The following is a 21,902-nucleotide window of genomic DNA, read 5'->3' as shown; positions in this document are numbered from 1 at the left end:
TTCCCTCTAAACACTGCTTTAGCTGTGTTCCAGAGATCCTGGTACATTGTCTCTTTGATCTCATTGGTTTCAAATAACTTCATTATTTCTGCCTTAATTTCATTATTTACCCAGTAGTCATTCGGGAACAGGTTGTTCAGTTTCCATGTAGTTGTGTGGTTTTGAGAGAGTTTCTTAATCCTGAGTTCTAATTTGATTGTACTGTGGTCTGAGAGACTGTCTGGTATTATTTCTGTTCTTTTGCATTTGCTGAGGAGTGTTTTACCTCCAATTATGTGGTCAATTTTAGTAATAGTGCTATCTGGTGCTGAGAAGAATGTGTATTCTCTTGATTTGGGGTGGAAAGTTCTGTAGATTTCTATTAGGTCTTGGTTCAGAGCTGAGTACAAGTCCTTAATAACCTTCTGAATTTTCTATCTTGTTTATCTGTCTAATATTGACAGTGGGATGTTAAAATCTCCCAACATTATTGTATGGGAGTCTAAGTCTCTTTGTAGGTCTCTTAACTTGTTTTGTGAAGCTGGGTGCTCCTGTATTGGGTGCATATCTAGTTAGGATAGTTAGCTCTTCTTGTTGCATTGATCTCTTTACCCTTCTTTGTCTTTTTTGATCTTTGTTAATTTAAAGTCCATTTTATCAGAGACTAGGATTGCAACACCTGCTCTTGTTTTTTTTTTTTTTTTTGTTGTTGTTGTTGTTTTGTTTTGTTTTGTTTGAGGGGGTTTTGTTTTTGTTTTGTTTTGCTTTTTGGCTTTCTATTTGCTTGGTAAATATTCCTCCATCCCTTTATTTTGAGCCTCTGGTAAATATTCCTCCATCCCTTTGAGTCTTTGCACCTGAGATGGGTCACCTGCATACAGCAAATGAATGGGTCTTGACTCTTTATCCAATTTGCCAGTCTGTGTCTTTTAATTGGGGGCATTTAGCTCCTTTATATTTAAGGTTAATATTGTTATATGTGAATTTGATCCTGTCATCACGATGCTAGCTGGTTATTTTGCACATTCGTTGATGCAGTTTCTTTATAGTGTTGTTGGTCTTTATATTTTGGTGTGTCTTTGCAGTGGCTGGTACCAGTTTTTCCTTTCCATATTTAAAGCTTCCTTCAGGACCTCTTGTAAGGCAGGCCTGGTGGTGACAAAATCCCTCAGCATTTGCATGTCTGGGAAAGATTTTATTTCTCTTTCATTTATGAAGCTTAATTTGACTGGATATAATTCTGAGTTAAAAATTATTTTCTTTGAGAATGTTAACTATTGGTCCCCACTCTCTTCTGGCTTGTAGGATTTCGGCAGAGAGATCCACTGTTAGTCTGATGGGCTTCCCTTTGTAGGTAACCTGGCCTTTCTCTCTGGCTGTGCTTAACATTTTTTCCTTCATTTCAACCTTAGAGAATCTGATGATTACGTGTCTTGGAGTTGGTCTTCTCCAGGAATATCTTAGTGGTGTTCTCTGTATTTCCTGAATTTGAATGTTGACCTGTCTTGCTAGATTGGGGAAGTTGTCCTCGATAATATCCTGATATGTGTTTTCCAACTTGGAAAACATTCTCCCTGTCACCTTCATGTACACCAATCAATTGTAGGTTTGGTCTTTTCACATAGTTCCATATTTCTTGGAGGCTTTGTTCATTCCTTTTCAATTTTTTTCTCTAATGTTGTCTTCATGCCTTATTTCAGTAAATTGAACTTCAATCTCTGATATGCTTTCTTCCACTAGATCAATTCGGCTGTTGATACTTGTGTATGATTCACAAAGTTCTCATGCTGTGCTTTTCAACTGCATCAGGTCATTTATATTTTTCTCTAAACTGGTTATTCTAGTTAGTACTTCCTGTAACCTTTCGTCAAGGTTCTTAGCTTCCTTGCATTGGGTTAGAACATGCTCCTTTAGCTCAGAGGAGTTTGTTATTACCCACCCTCTAAAGCCTACTTCTGTCAATTCATCAAACACATTCTCTGTCCAGTTTTGTGCCCTTGCTGGAGAGGAGTTGCGATCCTTTGAAGAGGAAATGTCATTCTGGTTTTTGGCATTTTCAGCCCTTTTGTGCTGGTTTTTCCTCATCCTCATGGATTTATCTGCCTTTTATCTTTGAGATTGATGATTTTGGGTGGGGTTTCTGTGTGGGATTCTTTTTGTTGATGTTGATGTCATTGCTTTCTTTTTGTTAGTTTTTCTTCTAATAAGCCCCTCTTCTGCAGGTATGCTGCAGTTTGCTGGAGGTCCACTCCAGACTCTATTTTCCTGGGTATTAGCAGCGGAGGTTGCAGAACAGCAAAGATTGTTGCCTGCTCCTTCCTCTGGAAGCTTCATCCCAGAGGGGCACCAGCTTGATGCCAGCTGAGGCTCTTCTGTGTGAGGTATTTGTCAGCCCCTGTTGGGAAGTCTCTCCCAGTCAGGAGGCACAGGGATCAGGAATCTACTTGAGGAGGCAGTCTGTCCCTTAGCAGAGCTCGAGCACTGTGCTAGTAAAACCCTCCTTGTCAGGATCTGCTGCTCTCTTCAGAGCTGGTGGGAAGGAACATTTAAGTCCACTGAAGCTGCACCCACAGCTGCCCCTTCCCCTAGGTGCTCTGTCCCAGGAAGATGGGAGTTTTATCCCAGTCCCCCTGACTGGGATTCCTGCCTTTCTTTCAAATATGCCCTGCCCAGTGAAGAGGACTCTAGAGAGACAGTCTGGCCATAGCTGCTATGCTGCTCTGTATTGAGTTCTGCCCAGTCCTTAGCACTGTGAGGGGAAAACTGCCTACTCAAGCCTCAGTAATGGCAGACGCCCCTCCCCTCACGAAGTTGGATCATCCCAGGTCTACTTCAGACTGCTGTGCTGCCGTGAGAATTTCAAGACAGTGGTTCTTAGCTTGCTGGGATCTATGGGAGAGGGACCTGCTGAGCAAGACTACTTTGCTCCTTGGCTTCAGCCCTCTTTCCCGGGGTGTAAATAGTTCTGTCTCCCTGAGGTTCCAGGCGCCACTTGGGTACAAAAAAGAAAACCTCCTGCAGCTAGCTCAGTGTCTGCCCAAACAGCCACCCACTTTCATGCTTGAAACCCAGGGCCCTGGTATAGGCGCATGAGGGAATCTCCTGGTCTGCGGATTGAAAAAACCATGGGAAAAGCATAGTATCTGGGCAAGATAGCAAAGTCCCTCATGGCTTTCCTTGGCTGGGAAAGAAAGGTTCCCCTGCTTCTTGCACTTTCCAGGTCAAGTGACATCCCACCCTACTTCTGCTGGCCCTCTATGGGCTGCACTCATTGCCTAACCAGTCCCAATGAGATGAACAGGGTACCTCAGTTGAAAAATGCAGAAATCACCTGCCTACTGCATCAATCTCATTGGGGGCTGCAGATTGGAGCTGTTTGTATTTGGCCATCTTCTGCTTGTTTATTTCAGCAGCAAATCCATGCAAGTCTGCAGCAACATAAATTCTTGACTTTCACTACTGCCCTAAAACTTGCCTTAGTCTCTTTTCCTGCCTTATGCCCCTCAGTCAGATTTTTAACATAGATGCAAAAATCCTCAATAAAATTCTGGCAAACTAAATCCAGCAGCATATCAAAAAGCTTGTCTACCACATTCAACTCGGCTTCATCCCTGGGATGCAAGGCTGGTTCAACATATGCAAATCAATAAATGTAATCAATCACATAAAGAGAACCAATAAAAAAACCACATGATTATCTCAATAGATACAGAAAAGCCCTTTGATAAAATTCAACACTGCTTCATAGGAAAAACTCTCAATAAACTAGGTATTGATGATGGGACATATCTCAAAATAATTAAAGCTATTTATGACAAATCCATAGCCAATATCATACCAAATAAGCAAAAGCTGGAAGCATTCCTTTTGAAAACCAGTACAAGACAAAGATACATTCTCACACCACCCCTATTCAACATAGTATTGGAAGTTCTGGCCAGAGCAATCAGGTAAGAGAAGTAACGGGTATTCAAATAGGAAGAGAGGAAGCCAAATTGTCTCTATTTGCAGATGACATGATTGTATATTTAGAAAACCCCATCATCTCAGCCCAAAAACTCCTTAAGCTGATAAGCAACTAGAGCAAAATCTCAGGATACAAAATCCATGTGCAAAAATCACAAGCATTCCTATACACCAATAATAGACAAGCAGAGAGCCAAATCATGAGTGAACTCTCATTCACAATTGCTACAAAAAGAATAAAATGCCTAGGAATACAACTTACAAGGGATGTGAAGGACCTCTTCAAGGAGAACTGCAAACCACTGCTCAATGAAATAAGAGAGGACACAAGCAAATGGACAAACATTCCATGCTCATGGATAAGAAGCATCAATATTGTGAAAATGGTCATACAGCCCAAAGTAATTGATAGATTCAACGCTATTCTCATCGAGCTACCATTGACTTTCCTTAAATAACTAGAAAAAGACTACTTTAAATTTCCTATGGAACCAATATAGAGCCCATATAGCCAAGACAATCCTAAGCAAAAAGAACAATGCTGGAGGCATCACGCTACCTTACTTCAAACTATACTACAAGGCTACAGTAACCAAAACAGCATCGTACTGTACCAAAACAGATATATAGACCAATGAAACAGAACAGAGGCCTCAGAAATAATGCCACACATCTACAACCATCTGATCTTCAACAAACCTGACAACAACAAGCAATGGGGAAAGGATTTCCTATTTAATAAATGGTGCTGGGAAAACTGGCTAGCCATATGCAGAAAACAGAAACTGGACCCCTATCTTACACCTTATTCAAAAATTAATTCAAGATGGATTAACAACTTAAACATAAAACTAAAACCATAAAAACACTAGACGAAAACCATGGTAATACCATTCAGGACATAGGCATGGGCAAAGACCTCATAGCTAAAACACCAAAAGCAATTGCAACAAAAGCCAAAATTGACAAATGGGATCTAGTTAAACTAAAGAGCTCCTACACGGCAAAAAAAAATATTGTCAGAAAACCTACAGAATGTGAGAAATATTGTGCAATCTATCCATCTGACAAAGGTCTAATATCTAGAACCTACAAGGAACTTAAACAAATTTACAAGAAAAAAAAAACAACTCCATCAAAAATGGACAAAGGATATGAACAGACACTTATCAAAAGAACACATTTATGTAGCCAACAAACATATGAAAAAAAGCTTATCATCACTGGTCATTAGAGAAATGCAAATCAAAACCACAATGAGATACCTCCTCATGGCAGTTAGAATGGTGATCATTAAAAAGTCAGGAAACAACAGATGTTGGAGAGGATGTGGAGAAATAGGAACACTTTTACACTACTGATGTGTAAATTAGCTCAACCACTGTGGAAGACAGTGTGGTGATTCCTCAAGGATCTAGATCCAGAAATACCATTTGACCCAGCAATCCCATTACTGACTGGGTATATACCCAAAGGATTATAAATCATTCTATTATAAAGACACATGCACACATATGTGTATTGAAGCCCTATTTACAATAACACAGACTTGGAACCAATCCAAATGCCCATCAATAATAGACTGGATAAAGAAAATGTGGCACATATACACCATGGAATACTATGCAGCCATGAAAAAAGAATGAGTTTATGTCCTTTGCAGGGACATGGATAAAGCTGAAAACCATCATCCTCAGCAAACTAACACAGGAACAGAAAACCAGATACCACATGTTCTCACTCATAAGTAGGAGCTGAACAATGAGAACCCATGGACACAGGGAGGGGAACATCACACACTGGGGCCTGTTGGGGGGTTGCAGGAAAGGGGAGGGAGAGCATTAGGACAAATTCCTAATGCATGCCGAGCTTAAAACCTAGATGACAGGTTGATAGGTGCAGCAAACCACCATGGCACATGTATTCCTACGTAACAAACCTGCGCATTCAGCACATGTACCCCAGAACTTAAAGTAAAATAAAAATAAGTAAATAAATAATAACAATATGTGCATTGAAATGATAGCAATGCATGATAATGCATTAAATATAATAAGAATCCATGAATTCATACTGATATTAATTAGTTATTGCATTAATTATTGGAGTAGAAGGAACAGTTTTTCTTAGAGTAAAATACAAACTAATAGATCTATAAGAGGCTGAGAGTGGTGGCTCATACTTGTAAACCCAGCACTTTGGGAGGCCGAGGTGGGTGGATCATCTAAGGTTTGGAGTTTGAGATCAGCCTGGCCAACATGGTGAAACCCCATCTCTACTAAATATACAAAATTAGCCAGACATGGTGGTGCGCACCTGTAATCTCAGTTACTTGGGAGGCTGAGGCAGGAGAATCGCTTGAACCTGGGAGGTGGAGGTTGCAGTGAACCAATATCATGCCATCGCACTACAACCTGGGCAACAAGAGCAAAACTCCATCTCGAAAGAAAGAAAAGAAAAGAAAAGAAAGAGTTAGCCTCCAGTATAGCAGTATTCTTTAAAGAAACCTGCTGGCCACCTACTGGGTGGTGTGGTAGATGAGATGATCCATGGACCTAATGGCATTTGAACTACTCCTGCACCTCCTTTGCTGTGCAGGGGTAGTTTCATCAGATCCTATGCTGTGTGGGCTACCATATTTACGGATCAGGAATTCCATAAGCCTGCATAGAGTGGTGCTGGCTGAGGCTGTACAAGCAGGAAAGGCAAACCCATGTCTGGATAATAAGTATCTCTCCCTGTGAGGATCAATTTCCAGGATGGAAGGGCCCAATGCAGTCAACTTGCCACCAAGTGGCCAGTACATCTCTACAAGGAACAGTGCCATACTGGGAGCTCAGTCTTGATCTCTCTTGCTGATATGATGCTGAAATGGATGGGAAGAGTTTAAACAGGACTACAATACTAAAAGCACTGAAGCACATTTTGTCATTTCTTCACCTAAATGTTAGAGTTTGACTTTAGAGTGCCAACTTCAATGTTACTCCTCTCAGATGAAAAGGTTTCTATCTACTGTCTCCAGGCAGTTAAACCCAGATAACACAGTTTCGTAATGTCAGCACTGGGGCCGAAAGCTCACACCTGCTTTCATACCACCGTCAAAGAGGGGAGCTTTTACATGGAATTTATCCAGTCACAGTTCCCAGGCCCATGTTTCTCTCCTTACGTCTCTGGTCAAATATCCTGCTGATGTTTACACACAGGTTTCCTTTTTGCTCTTTATGGCTCTGTTTTCAATGGATATTTGGAATAATATCCATTGAAAACAGAGGGCCCTGTCAATTCTTTCCTTCCTCTATAGTTTTTGTCTGTTGTCAGACCAGCTCTAGGATGGCTGCTTTGGCCATAAGGCAGATAGGATTTCTTTTCAATCTCCAAATCAAACAAACAAAATTTGGTAGATATTATCTTTTTTTGGAAATGGAGTCTCGCTCTTTCATCCAGGCTGGAGTGCAGTGGCAGGATCTCAGCTCACTGCAACCTCCACCTCCCAGGCTCAAGAGATTCTCCTGCCTCAGCCTCCCGAGTAGTTGGGACTGCAGGCTTTGCCACCATGCCCAGATAAGTTTTGTATTTTTAGTAGAGATGGGGTTTTGCCATGTTGGTCAGGCTGGTCTTGAACTCCTGACCTGAGGTTATCTGCCCATACCCCCCTTCCAAAGTGCTGCGATTACAGGCATGAGCCACTGCAATCTGGACATTAGATATTATCTTTAAACTTAAATGCACCTTGTGAAATATTAAGTACTTCAAGTTTGAATGGAGTAATCATTAAACACATGTTGACAGAAAGGAGTCAGAGGACAAAGGGCTACAGAGAACTTGGAGACCATCTTGTCCACCCTCTTCATTTTACCTATGGAAAAACCGAGGGACAGAGTGGAAACATCACTTGACCATGGTGGTGGGACTGGGATGAAAATCCAGGTTTCCTGATTTCTCAAACTAGTGCTCATTCCACTGCATCATAATGCTTCACTGCTGACAACTTTTAAAATTGGAATTTGCAAAAAAACATTATTGTTGTATTCTTGTAAATCATAGTAGAATATAAGTATATACAGACAAACATAGCTACTGATAACATTATAACAGCATTACAGAAAGTGTGGAAAGCAGAAGGCAAGCAGAAACCATATGCCACTGTCCTAATGCAGCATCTTGGTAGTGATTTACCAGTGGCATAATATTAGCTACTGCAACCACCTCATGGGCACATTCACTATTTTTATACTCTCTCCTTTTCTCAAAATGGTTCATTCTGCATATCTTCATTTCCTGCTTAAATCCATACTGTCACACATTTTTAATATCTCTATAATTTTTTTTTTGAGATGGAGTCTCGCTCTGTTGCCCAGGGTGTAGTTCAATGGCACGATCTTGGTATCCTGCAATCTCCACCACCGGGGTTCAAATGATTCTCCTGCCTCAGCCTTCCAAGTAGCTGAGACTACAGGTGCACACCACCTCACCTGGCTAATGTTTGTATTTTTAGTAGAGAATGGCCTTCACCATGTTGACCAGGCTGGTCTTGAACTCCTGACCTCAAGCGATCCGCCTGCCTCGGCCTCCCAAAGTACTGGGATTATAAGCATGAGCTGCCACACCCAGACTATAATTTATATATATTTTTTTATTTTTTCTAACAGTGTATCTTTTTTTTTTAATTTTTTATTGGATTTTAGGTTTTGGGGTACATGAGCAGAGCGTGCAAGACAGTTGCGTAGGTACACACATGGCAGTGTGCTTTGCTTTCCTTCTCCCCTTCACCCACATTTGGCATTTCTCCCCAGGCTATCCCTCCCCACCTCCCCCTCCCACTGGCCCTCCCCTTTTCCCCCCAATAGACCCCAGTGTTTAGTACTCCCCTCTCTGTGTCCATGTGTTCTCATTTTTCATCACCCGCCTATGAGTGAGAATATGCGGTGTTTCATTTTCTGTTCTTGTGTCAGTTTGCTGAGGATGATGTTCTCCAGATTCATCCATGTTCCTACAAACGACACAAACTCATCCTTTCTGATTGCTGCATAATATTCCATGGTGTATGCCTTCACATTTTAAGAAAACATTAAAGCTGTGTGAAGACTGACAGAAAGGACATGTATTTTTAAAACACTGTTATAAAGGACACTGGTCAAATTCTAACCCTTTAGATAGTGATATTGATCTCCTTTCTCCCTATCCTAGGTGAGGCACAGGTCAGAGCTCTTCTCATTGCTGTAAGGATAAATTTTATTCTGATATTTTAATGACTCAGACGGATAATTTAGGGCTTTTGAGATATATGTTAGGACAGGAATGAAATTTTCTTATTTTACTTAAATGCATTTGTTTTGAAATATTAAGATGGTTTTTACTTTAAGACAACAAATCAAAAATCGAACTTGCAGAACAGTACATTTGAATAATTTGAGTTGCAAAGCAGAACAGTTTTACATCGTTCATGAGAAATGTATGTTAAACCAAGTGACACTCTATTGGTCAAAAAAAAAAAACAATAAAGTGACTTGGACTTGTTTTAAAATGAATCACATTTAGAAAGAAATGAACTTTCAGCTTCCCAAATGAACTTGGCCTCCCAAAGTGCTGGGATTACAGGTGGCTCAAGCCTGTAATCCCAGCACTTTGGGAGGCCAAGGTGGGCGGATCATCTGAGGTCAGGAGTTCAAGACCAGCCTGACCAACATGGTGAAACCCCATTTCCACTAAAAACACAAAAATTAGCTGGGCATGGTGGTGCACACCTGTAATCTCAGGAGGCTGAGGTGGGAAATTGCTTGAACTTGGGAGGCGAAGGTTGCAGTGAGCCGAGATGGCGCCTCTGCACTCCAGGCTGGGCGACAGAGTGAAACTCCATCTCAAAAAAAGAAAGAAAGAAAGAAAGAAAGGGGGGGGGAAAGGAAGGAAGGAAGGAAGGAAGGAAGGAAGGAAGGAAGGAAGGAAGGAAGGAAGGAAGGAAGGAAGGAAGGAAGGAAGGAAGGAGAAAGAAAGAAAGAAAAAGAAAGAGAAAGAAAGAAAGAAAGAAAGAAAGAAAGAAAGAAAGAAAGAAAGAAAGAAAGAAAAAGAAAGAAAGGAAAAAGACAAGAAATAAACTCTCAACGAAAGCTTCCACACTTTCATTTCCACAGAGTTGGAAAGGACCTGGAGAGACCACCTGGTGAAGCCACCTGCCCTTCACAGCAATTGCTCCCCTTGCAGTCCTCTCACCTTAGTTTCCAAAACTAATCCCCACTAAGGCAGTTGTTTAGTCATTTGGCTCCAGTCTATAATGAAAAAATTTCAGGCAATTGACCTTTAATGGGAAAGAGCTTTTTGGAAAAGACGGCTTCCAGGTGCCCCTTAAACCACACCATTCTAGTCCTTCCCACTTTCTTTGCTCTCATACATCCATTTCTGAGCCTCATCTTCAACTCCTGCTTAACATGGTCAGAATTTGGAAAGGTGCTTTAAGATGTTTGACACAATCTACAGGCTACCTGAAATTGCTTACAAGCCACTGTTAAGTATTTCAAAATAGCTCTTTCAGTAAGGCTTGTGTAAAGCTTCAAGGTTATCTCAAATTGCGTTAAGCCATGCTTAGGAAACCAGGCAGCCAGCAGTCAGCTTGCAGTGTTTTTTTTTCTGTGGCCCAACAATCAGCTTTGGTTGTTTGTTTATTGATTTGTGTGTAGAGTAACTGGCCTTGGTTGAACATTAAATTAAAAACATGTTATAAAGTAATTAGGTCTACTTCCTCACTAGCACTGTGTCTGACCTGCCAATCCAATTTTCTAACAACAACAAAAAAAGTTGAGCCAGACAAAAATCTAACTAACCGAGTCTCAAAAGCTGTTTATTGCCAAGCGCAGTGGCTCATGCCTGTAATCCCACCATTTTGGGAGACCAAGGTGGGCAGATCACCTAAGGCCAGGAGTTCGAGACCAGCCTGGCCAACATGGTGAAACCTTATCTCTACTAAAAAAAAAAAAGTATATACAAAAATTAGCCAGAAGTGGTGGTGCACACCTGTAGTCCCAGCTACTTGGGAGACTGAGGCATGAGAATCACTCGAGCCTGGGAGGTAGAGGTCACAGTGAGCCGAGTTCTCACCACTATACTCCAGCCTGGGTGACAGAGTGAGGCTCTGTCCCAGAAAAAAAAAAGTGTTAACCAAGTTTTCTCTTCCTCTGTTCTCTAGCACATTCTTCTTAGGCATACTTACCAAGAAAAGGAAAAGATATTTTAGGGAAAAGACACTTGATAAAAGTCAAAAGATCACTGATCTCCATGACAGGCAGCACAGGGAAGAGAGAGTAAAGATCTGTAGCTATGCAGCAGAAGTCTGCAGCCCCAGCCCTAGTTCCTCCCCATCTTGATCAAATCATTTCCAGTCTCTGGACCTCAGTTTTCTCTTCCAAATCTTTCTCAACTTCAAAAGTCTTAGATTTGGAATATTCCCAGCACAAAAAAATAATGAATGTTTGAAATGACGGATACCCCAGTTATCCTGATTTGATTATATATCATACACCTATATCAAAATACCACATGTACTTCAGAATATGTACAATCATTACACATCAGTTTTTAAGTCTATGTGCTGACTGGTTGAAGGAAAAGCTATTCTTTAGGTATCAAACTTCTACGTCACTTGTATTAAAAATTATAAACACATTTTTCTAAACCAGGATAGATATAAACTTCAAATATTAATTTGACTTTCTCTAGGTGGTGTTTCTGAAAAATATTTTTTGTTTGCATTTCTTGTTTTGAAGAGAGTAGCGTAAGTTCTTTATTTTAATAAATAAACAAACACTTTTAAAAAGTTTCATCCTAATCATAATGAATCAGTAACTCTGCATTATCTTAGAGTGCAGCATTAAGTTTGCTGCACATGAGAATTTCAAGGATTTGATATTGATCATCCCTGGAGCAACCCTGTGAAATGGGTGGATGATGTCTTGTTTCTGTACATCAACATTTTCAACTGAGGTTCTGCAAAGCAATGAAACCCTGATGCCCCAAGGTATCCACCTTGTGTAATGAATTAACTTCTCTCCTACGCATCTAGAGTGCTACCAGTAATTTCTCCTTAAAGAAACGAAGGAAATTGAGGAAATAGTCATTCAAATATTTTTCTCTTTTCAGCAGTTCATCTGTGGAATTTTAGTTGAAGAAGACTACACACCACGCAAAGAAATTCATGTACCAGATCACTTGATGAGTAGTGCCTTAAATTTCACTTTGAGTCCTAGGTTAGCGAAATTGTTTGAATTAACTTTATTTGTTGCTGTAGGCTCCAGGAATGAAAACTAAATGTTTTAAATATTATTTTTCCCATAGGCACTAAAGATTATTGAAATTTCCAGTTATTTAATTAAGAAATCTAGCCAGGTACACTGACTCATACCTGTAATCCTAGCGTTTTGGGAGGCTGAGGTGGGAAGATTGCTTGAGGTCAGGAGTGGAAGACCAGCCAGGAGAATATAGCAAAACCTCGTCTCTACTAAAAATTTAAAAAATTAGCCAGGTATGATGGTGCATGCCTGTAGTCCCAGCTACTCAGGAGGCTGATTGAGGCTGCAGTGAACTGTGATCATGCCACCGAACTCCCGCCTGGGTGACAGAGCAAGACTCTTGTCTCAGAAAATAAAAATAAAAAAGGCTACTCTGGGCATACTGCCTATAGGGTAGTTCTGTTCCAGAAGGAGAGTTTAAAAAGAGAGAGAGAGAATTTCTAAAATTTAAAAAAAGAAATCCTTTTATCAGCACAATTTAATGATAGTGATCAGTCAGGTTTTCAATGCATAAGGCACCAATAAGGACTCTCTAGTGAGCAGGAAAACATTTAAAACAAAAGTGATGAGATTGAACAAGATCAGAAGTCTAATCCAGAGCGTGTTAACAAATCAACTAGCTCCTACAGTAGCTATTTGTGAATCACATGTTTTTTTCCTCAGTCCCATCCAGATCCTCATTTGCTCTGTAAGTCTGAATCCAAAATAACAATAGTAATAATAATAACTGCTAATAATTTCAGGTATATTTACTCTTCACAAAGTCTACCATTTTAATAGAAAGAAACTGAGGTCTAGACACTTAAAATAACTTGTCAAAGGATTCACATCTAATAACTGGTGGAACTTTGGAAATTTGTGTCTTTCTAAGTTGTCATGTTTATGAGCATACATTTATTTATAATATTTTCTTGTTATCCTTTTAATATCTGTAAAATTTATAGTGATATAACCATTCTCATTCATGTTATTGGTCATATGTCTCTCTTCTTTGTTTTTCCTGGTAAATATGGCTGGAGATTTCTTGATTTCATTGATCTCAAAGAAGCAGCATTTGATTTCATTGACTTTTCCTCTGTTGTTTCGGTTTGTATTGTTGTCTCACATTTCATTTATCTCTGCTCTGATCTTAATTATTTCATTGCCTCTGCTTATGTTGAGTTTAATTTACCCTCCTTTTTCTTTTTCTTTTTTCTTTCTTTTTTTTTTTTTTTGTTGTTGTTGTTGTTGAGATGAAATCTCGCTCTGTCTCCCAAGCTGGAATGCAGTGGCTTGATCTAGGCTCACTGCAACCTCCACCTCCCAGGTTCAAGCAATTGTCCTGCCTCAGCCTGGGACTACAGGCAGGCACCATCATGCCTGGCTAATTTTTGTATTTTTAGTAGAGACGGGGCTTCACTATGTTGGCCAGGTTGGTGTCGATCTCCTGACCTCAGGATCTGCCCACTTTGGCCTCCCAAAGTGCTGGGATTACAGGCGTGAGCCACCACACCCCGCTCCTTTTTCTAGTTACTTAAAGTGAAAACTGAGGTCACTGACTTAAGACCTTTCTCCTTTTCTTTTCCTTTTTTTTTTTTTTTTTTTTTTTTTTTGTCCAGGCTGGAGTGCAATGGCAAGATCCTCGGCTCACTGCAAACTCCACCTCCCAGGTTCAAGCGATTCTCCTGCCTCAGCCTCCCAAGTAGCTGGGATTACAGGTGCCCACCACCAGCCCAGCTAATTTTTTTGTATTTTGAGTAGAAACGGGGTTTCACCATGTTGGCCAGGCTAGTCTCAAACTCCTGAACTCAGTTGATCCAGCTGCCTCGGCCTCCCAAAGTGCTGGGATTACAGGTGTGAGGCACCACTTCCAGACTCTCCTTTTCTAACATGGGCATTTAGTGCTATAAATTTTCCCCAAGAACTGCTTTAGTAGCACTGTACAAATTCTATTATACTGTATTTTCATTTTTATTCATTTTAAAATACTTCCTAATTTCCCTTCTGATATCTTTTTGGCCCATATATTATTAAGAAATGTTTTGCTTAGTTTTCAATATGTGGGGGATTTTCAAAAGAACTTTTTGTTATTGATTCCTAATTTAATTCCCTAGATATCAAACAGTCTACTCTGTATGGTTTAAATCCTTTTTAAATTTATTGATCCTTATTTTGTGACACAGTGAATGCACTATGGTAAACGTTCCGTGGACATTTGAAAAAAATCATGTTATTCTACTGTTGTTGGGTAAAGTCTTCTGTAAATGCCAATTATGTCAATTTGGTTGATAGTACTGTTCAACTTTCCTTTTTTTATTTCATTTCCATTGGCTGGGCTTTTTTTTTTTTAACTTTAAGTTCCAGGATAAATGTGCAGAATGTGTAGGCTTGTTACATAGGTAAATGCGTGCCATGGTGGTTTGCTGCACCTATTTAGCTCTCCTCTAAGTTTCCTCCCCTCGCCCCCCATCCCCAACAGGCCCTGGTGTGTATTGTTCCCTTCCCTGTGACCATGTGTTCTCATTGTTCAACTCCAATTGATGAATGAGAACATGTGGTATTTGGTTTTCTGTTCCTGTGTTAGTTTGCTGAGGATGATGGCTTCCAACTTCATCCATATCCCTGCAAATGACACAATCTCATTCCTTTTTATGGCCACATGTTCAACTTTTCTATATCTTTCGCAGTTTTCTACCTACTTGTAGCAATAATTGAGGAAGAAGTATTGAGATTTCTGACTATAATTCTCATTTCTCCTTGCTGCTCTTTCAGTCTTGCCTCATACATTTTGGAGTTCTGTTCTAGGGTGCATAAATACTTAGAATTATCATTTCCACTCAATGAATTGACGCTTTTATCATTATGAAACGAATGCCTGTATCTGGGTCAATAATCTTTGCTTTTGAATTTACTTTGATATTTATGTAACCACTCCAGCTTTCATTTGACTAGTGTTACCACAGTATATACTTTTCCATCCTTCCACGTTTTCCCAGCTCTATTGAGGTATAATTGACCAAAAAATTATATATTTTTAGTGTACAATGTGATGTTTTGATATATATTGTGAAATAATTACAACAATCAATCTAATTAACATATCTATCATTTCACATAGCTACCTTTTCTTGTGTGTGGTGAAAATACCCAAGATCTATTCTATTAGTAAATCTCAAGTATAGAACACCTTATTATCAACTATTACCATGCCGACCGAAAGTAACAATGGAGAGAGATTCTGCAAAGATAATGGGTTTATTCAGGAATAAGCAGGATTATAATCCAAGACATGTGCTATGATGGATCATAGGCATATCTAGAGAGGCTGAGAAAAGGGGAAACTTATAAAGGCAAAATGAAGACTGTTACATACATTATTTTGAAACAATTATTCTTGAGGAATCAATAACAAGGGTGTTGCCAGTCAAAGGCTGAATAGGCAGCTGCTGAGCAGACATCTTGCCTAAGAATTTTTTTTTTTTTTTGAGACAGGGTCTCACTCTGTCACCCAAGCTGGAGTGCAGTGGTGCAATGGTGGCTCAGTGCAGCCTCTACCACCCTGGTTCAATTGATCCTCCCACCTTAGCCTCCTGAGCATCTGGGACTACAGTTGTGCACCACTACACCTGGCTAATTTTTGTATTTTTCATAGAGATGGGATTTCTCCATGTTTCCCAGGCTGGTCTTGAACTCCTGGGCTCAAGCAGTCTGCCTGTATTGGCCTCCCAAAGGGCTGGTATTACAGGGGTGAGCCACTGCACTCAGCCTGCATAAGTATTCTTTGTGCAAGACTGCAGTGGTCCTTGTGCAAAGTATGGCTTTCAGAGAGTACTTGGGAATACTTTTTATCACAGGAATGTGTGTGTTAGAGCCCCTCCATTATGGCCTCCTGACTCCATTCTGTTAGGAAAACTCTCACAGTGACCATCCTGTACATGAAGTCTACAGAACTTATTCATGTTACAATCTCAAGTTTGAACCCTTTGACCAGTCAGTCCATCCTTTCATTTTTAACCTATTTGTGTCTTTATATCCAAGGTAGCTTTCTCATAGGCAGAAGTTTGCTTACTGTTGCTTTTTTTATCAATATGACAATCTCTGCCTTTAACTGAAGTGTTTAGACCATATACATTTAATGTGATTATCTCATTAGTAGTTTCTCATTTCTTTCTGCCTTATTTGGGATTATTATTTCATTTTATTTCCTCAGTTAACTTACTAGCTATGTCTGTTTTATTGTTTTAGTGATTGCTTTATGGTGTATTGGATACATCTTCATCTTATCAGTGTCTATCTCCTATTGTTATCCATTTCACATACAGCATAAAAACTATACAATCGTATACCTTCATTTCTTACCTCCTGGCCTTTGTGCTATCACTGCCATATATCATACTTCTACATGTATTGTAAACCCTCAGAAAGTCTACTCTCTCCACCTGGATTCCTCCTACATGCAGTGTGGCCTGGAAACCCTCATAGTGTAATAACCTGGAACACTGTAGCATTCATCTTATGTCCCATCTCCCAGGATCACTGTCCCCGCCTGAGGTTTTGCATCTTAAAGACTGTTGTTTCATATATATTTTGTCTGTTTGTTGTTGTTGTTTCATGTGGGAGAATAAATGCAGCCCATATTGCCCTATCTTGCTTGAAAGCTGGGGGTGGTGGCTCACACCTGTAATCCCAGCACTTTGGGAGGCCAAGGCAGGTGGATCACCTGAGGTCAGGAGTTCAAGACCAGCCTGGCCAACCCCATCTCTACTGAAAAAAAAAATACAAAAAATTATCCGGGCATGGTGGTAGGAGCCTGTAATCTCAGCTACTTGGGAGGCTTAGGCAGGAGAATCACTTGAACCCTGGAGGCAGAGGCTGCAGTGAGCTGAAATCGCACTGTTGCACTCCAGCCTGGGTAACAGAGAGAAACTTTTTCTAAAAAATAAAAAAAAGGAAAGGAAAGCTGAACTCCAGAAGAGGCTTTCTGAGTTCACTTAGGGAGCCTACTTTGTCTCAGAACAAGGTTGCAATTTGGGAGGTACTTTAGGTTTGACAAATATCTAAAAAACAATTGTCTCAGCTAGTGATGGGTGAGTGAGACTGGGTTCTATGAACGAGTTTCAGGGCAATGACTTGGAGCTGAGAATGAAGTAAGTCCCCAAAAGAGAGGCAGTGTCTGAGGGGCACTGGCAAAGAAACAGGCCAAGGATTGTGGGAGGACAGATTGAAATCAGTAACTGGAGTTAATAGTGACCTCTCGGACTATAACCTGCATATTGTAAGTGGAAGGTAGTTAGCTAGTATTTTGCAGATATAAAGCAGGATTCAAAAAGAGGGTAGTTTGACTAGCTTGCAGTCTTTGTGGGGCTAGTATGGCTAATTTCTTATTATCTAATAAAAATAGAGAGCCAAGCTCAGTGGCTCATGCCTGTAATCCCAGCACTTTGGAAGGCCGAGGTGGGCAGATCACCTGAGATCAGGAGATTGAGACCACCCTGGCCAACATGGTAAAACTGAGTCTCTACTAAAAATACAAAAAATTAGCTGTTTGTGATGGCACGTGCCTGTAATCCCAGCTACTTGGGAGGCTGAGGCAGGAGAATCACTTGAACCTGGAAGGCAGAGGTTGCAGTGAGCCGACATCATGTCATTGCACTCCAGCCTGGGCAACAGAGCGAAACTCTATCTCAAAAAAAGAAAAGAAAAGAATAATAATAATGCACACTTATTTCCATAGCTTTGAAGTAATCAAGATGTTTATGATTATTTTATCCTCATAACAAGCCTTAGATGCAATAAGCACCATTTCCCCCGTTTGACGGATAAAATAATTGGAGTAACAAAATGTTTAAATGACCTACCAAAATTTAATCGGTTAATAAATAAGCAAATGAGCAGGGAATTGACCTGAGGGGCACATAACTGCAAAGCCAAGACCTTAATAACCATCTGTAGCACTTCCAAAAGGAAGGGAGATTTAGGTGGAACTTTATAACTGTGGGTCCGGGATGAAGTCATTCTGTGCATGGGAGTCAATGAACAATGAAAACCTGAGGCCATAAGAGGTGTCTCAGTTATCTATCGTGTATAACAACCACTACCAAAACTTAATGGCTTAAAACAGAAACCAGTTTATTATTTCACATTGTTCTGTTAGTGAACTCGTCTCAGCTGGGGAGTTCCTTAGCTGGTTTCACTTGGATTATCTCATGTGGTTGCAATTAGATAGTAAAAAGATAGCAACCAGGCTAGGGTCATCTGGAATGCTTGGAAGGTTGAACCTTTCTCTTTTTCCTTGTATATCAAGACCTCTCCACTCCAGGTGGCCTTTCCAGCAAGGTGTTTAGGCTTTTTACATGGTGACTGAGAGCTCCAAAAATTACATATTTCCTTCAAGCCTTCACTAACAGTTTCTACAAGGCCATTTCAGCTTTTGCCCACTCCCACATGTTTTAGATTCTTGTTATGTCAGCACTCCACGTTCACATACCAATTTCTATTTTGGTTACCTATTATTACAAAACAAGCCACCCTAAAACGTAGTGGCTTAAAACAATCACCACTGTGTTTTCTATCATGGGGCTGTGGGTTTATGGAGCTCAGCTGTGAAGTTCTGCTGGTCTCTCTTGGGAGCCCACCTACAACTGCAGTCACATGATGGCTGAGGCTGGAGTTACCTGGAGGCTTGACTGGGACACTGGTACAGCTGAACTGCTATGTCTCTCCATATGGTCTCAGGGCCTCTACCCTCCACATGACCTCTCCCTGTGGTCTCTGCAGAAGAGTGGCTAGACATTTAACACAGTGGCTCAGGGTTCCCAAAAGTAAGTATTCCAAGAGACAGGAAGCAGAAACTGCTAGTCCTCTTAAAGGCTAGATCTAGAACTGAAACAGTGTCCCTTCTACAGCATTCTATTGGTAACACCAGTCACAAGCCAGCCCATATTCAATGTGGGCAGAGATTACACAAGGGTGCAAATACCAGGCAGTATGGTTCACTGGGGGCCATCATGAGAATCTAGCCACAACATAGGGCCAAAGGCAAACCACTTACTTGATAATTATTAATTCTTATCTTGGGTTTTGTTTTATTGTCTGTATGTTACAATCCAATGGGCAAAACCTGAGTTAGACTATCAGACTCACTCGACCAGCAGCTAAATGGCCCAAAGAACAAAGATAATCATAATTCACAGTTGCCTAGTTAACAGGTTCTCTCCTTGTTCTAGGGCAAAGAAATCGAAGCTGATTTTGTGCTCTAAAATAAATTCCTAAAAATTTATTCTCACATGTCTTTCAGAACTCTATTTGAGAGCCTAAATACATTTCAAAAAGCAAATTTAAAGTTGTTTGATGATCAAAGAGGATTTGGCAGTGGCCCAGTGATACAATGATAAGAAAGATATTTTGAAGTAAGCTTCTGGAAGTTCATCCAAATGTGAAAACTATCTGATAAAAGATAAAAAGCATAAGAACTAGTTTGAATCCATTTGGTTAAAATTAAAACACAATTTCACCATATAATATGATGTAATACCTGAGAGCTGTTCAGAAGTGATTGGGTCTAGCAGGTAAGGTCTGGCAGATGCCATAGATCAAATCAGGCAAAATGCGAGGTACTAAGAGGTCAGCTACCTAAGGCAGAAGAGAACTTGTTATGCAACATCTATGGTGGCATTTTTTCTGTTCCTTATATGCACCAACCTCTGACCTGACTTAGAACCCTTTCCCATGTGGCTCCCCCAACCTGGAATGTTCTCTGCCCCATCAAGTGATGTAACTTAATGCCACTAAATTTGAAAACTTTTACAAATTTGACAAACTCCTAGAAACCTACAATGACATGCCATTTTAACCTCATTAGTTTGGCCAAAATTCAAAGTTCTGGCAACTTCACGTGATAGCAAAGGATGTTAACCAATGGAAACTCTCATACACTGCAGTACGAACATAAACTGATATAATACAACCACTTTGGCAAAGGATATTAGATTGTTTTGTAAAAGTTGAACATTTTTATTCACTATAATGCAGCCATTTGTTTCCATGTATTTTTCCCTAGAGAAACTGCTACACCATGTTCCACAAGTCATGTACATGAGCATTTATAGCAGTATTGCATGTAATGGTGAAAAACTGGGGAAAAAAGCAAGTGTCTATCAACAGGAAAATGAATGAGTATAGTCTGGCACATTCATGTGCCAGAAATCTATACAAAATCCTATACATTGGTGAAATTGGAATAGAATAGAATTCAATGTATAGAATAGAATAGAATTCTATACATTGGTGAAAAAAGAACCGCAAGCAACATGGATCAATCTTATGAGCAATTTTGAGTGAATAAAGCAAGTCACAGGAGAAACATAAAATGTCTTTCCATTTTTATATATTTCAGAACAAAGTAAAACTAAACGCACATACTTTTGGAATAAAACATTAATGGGCCGGGCATGGTGGCTCACGCCTGTAACCCCAGCACTTTGGGAAGCCAAGGCGGGCGAATCATGAGGTCAGGCGTTCAAGACCAGCCTGGCCAATATGGTGAAATCCTGTCTCTTCTAAAAATACAAAAATTAGCCAGGCATGGTGGTGTGTGTGCCTGTAATCCCAGCTACTCAGGAGGCTGAGGCAAAAGAATTACTTGAACCCAGGAGGCGGAGGTTGCAGTGAGCCGACATCCTGCCACTGCACTCCAGCCTGGGTGACAGAGTGAGACTCCATCTCAAAAAATAATAGTAATGAAAATCAAGGGAATAAAAAAAGAAAAAGAATAGTGGCTATCTCAGGGCAAAGAGACAAGAGGATAGGGTCAGAGAGGAGATTCAGTGGCATTGGCAGTACTGTTTTCTTAAGTTAGTTGGTGAATTAATGAGTATTGGTTTTATTATTTAGCATCATAAGATAGAGATAGATAGATACATACACATTGCCTTTGTGTGCAATTGTATTCCTGTAATTTGTATTTCTTTGTACATAGTTTTCTCATGAAACTTTTTTTTATAGTTTCTGTTTATATTCCCGGTTTATTTTCAAAATCTCCTGGCTTTGCAATTTACTACCTGTGGGAATTTAGGCATGCTACTTAGCCATTCTGGGTCTCACTAGGCACATCTGTAAAAGGAAGATGCTAATGCAATGATAATGTCTACACAGCTGGCTTCCACTCAGCACCCAAGGGATTGCTAGGAGAATTCCATGCCCGGCACACAGTGGTGGTAATATGTGCTAGTTCCTCTGAGGGACACTGCATTCCGATGAGCAAACCCTCCAACCTAAACTCCTTGTAAAGATTTAGTGAAAGTCGTCAGCTTTTGGCCGGGTGCAGTGGCTCACACCTATAATCCCAGAACTTTGGAAGGCCAAGGTGGGTGGAATCACCTGAGGTCAGGAGTTTGAGACCAGTCTGGCCAACATGGTGAAATCCTGTCTCTACTAAAAATACAAAAATTAGTCGGGTGTGGTGGCATGCCGCTGTAATCCCAGCTATTTGAGAGACTGAGGCAGGAGAATCACTTGAACCCAGGAGCTGAAGGTTACAGTGAGCTGAGATTGTGCCACTGCATTCCAGCTTGGGTGACAGAGCAAGACTCTGTTTCAAAAAAAAAAAAGAAAGAAAAAAAAAGTAGAAAGTAGTCAGCTTTTCTTTTGGGCAGCTTTTTTTTTTTTTTTTTTTTTTTTTGGCGGAGGGGTTGGTGCATGAGG

This window comes from Callithrix jacchus, chromosome X (assembly GCF_049354715.1).
Source record: "Callithrix jacchus isolate 240 chromosome X, calJac240_pri, whole genome shotgun sequence".
NCBI lineage: Eukaryota > Metazoa > Chordata > Mammalia > Primates > Cebidae > Callithrix > Callithrix jacchus.
This window is presented reverse-complemented; position numbering follows the sequence as displayed.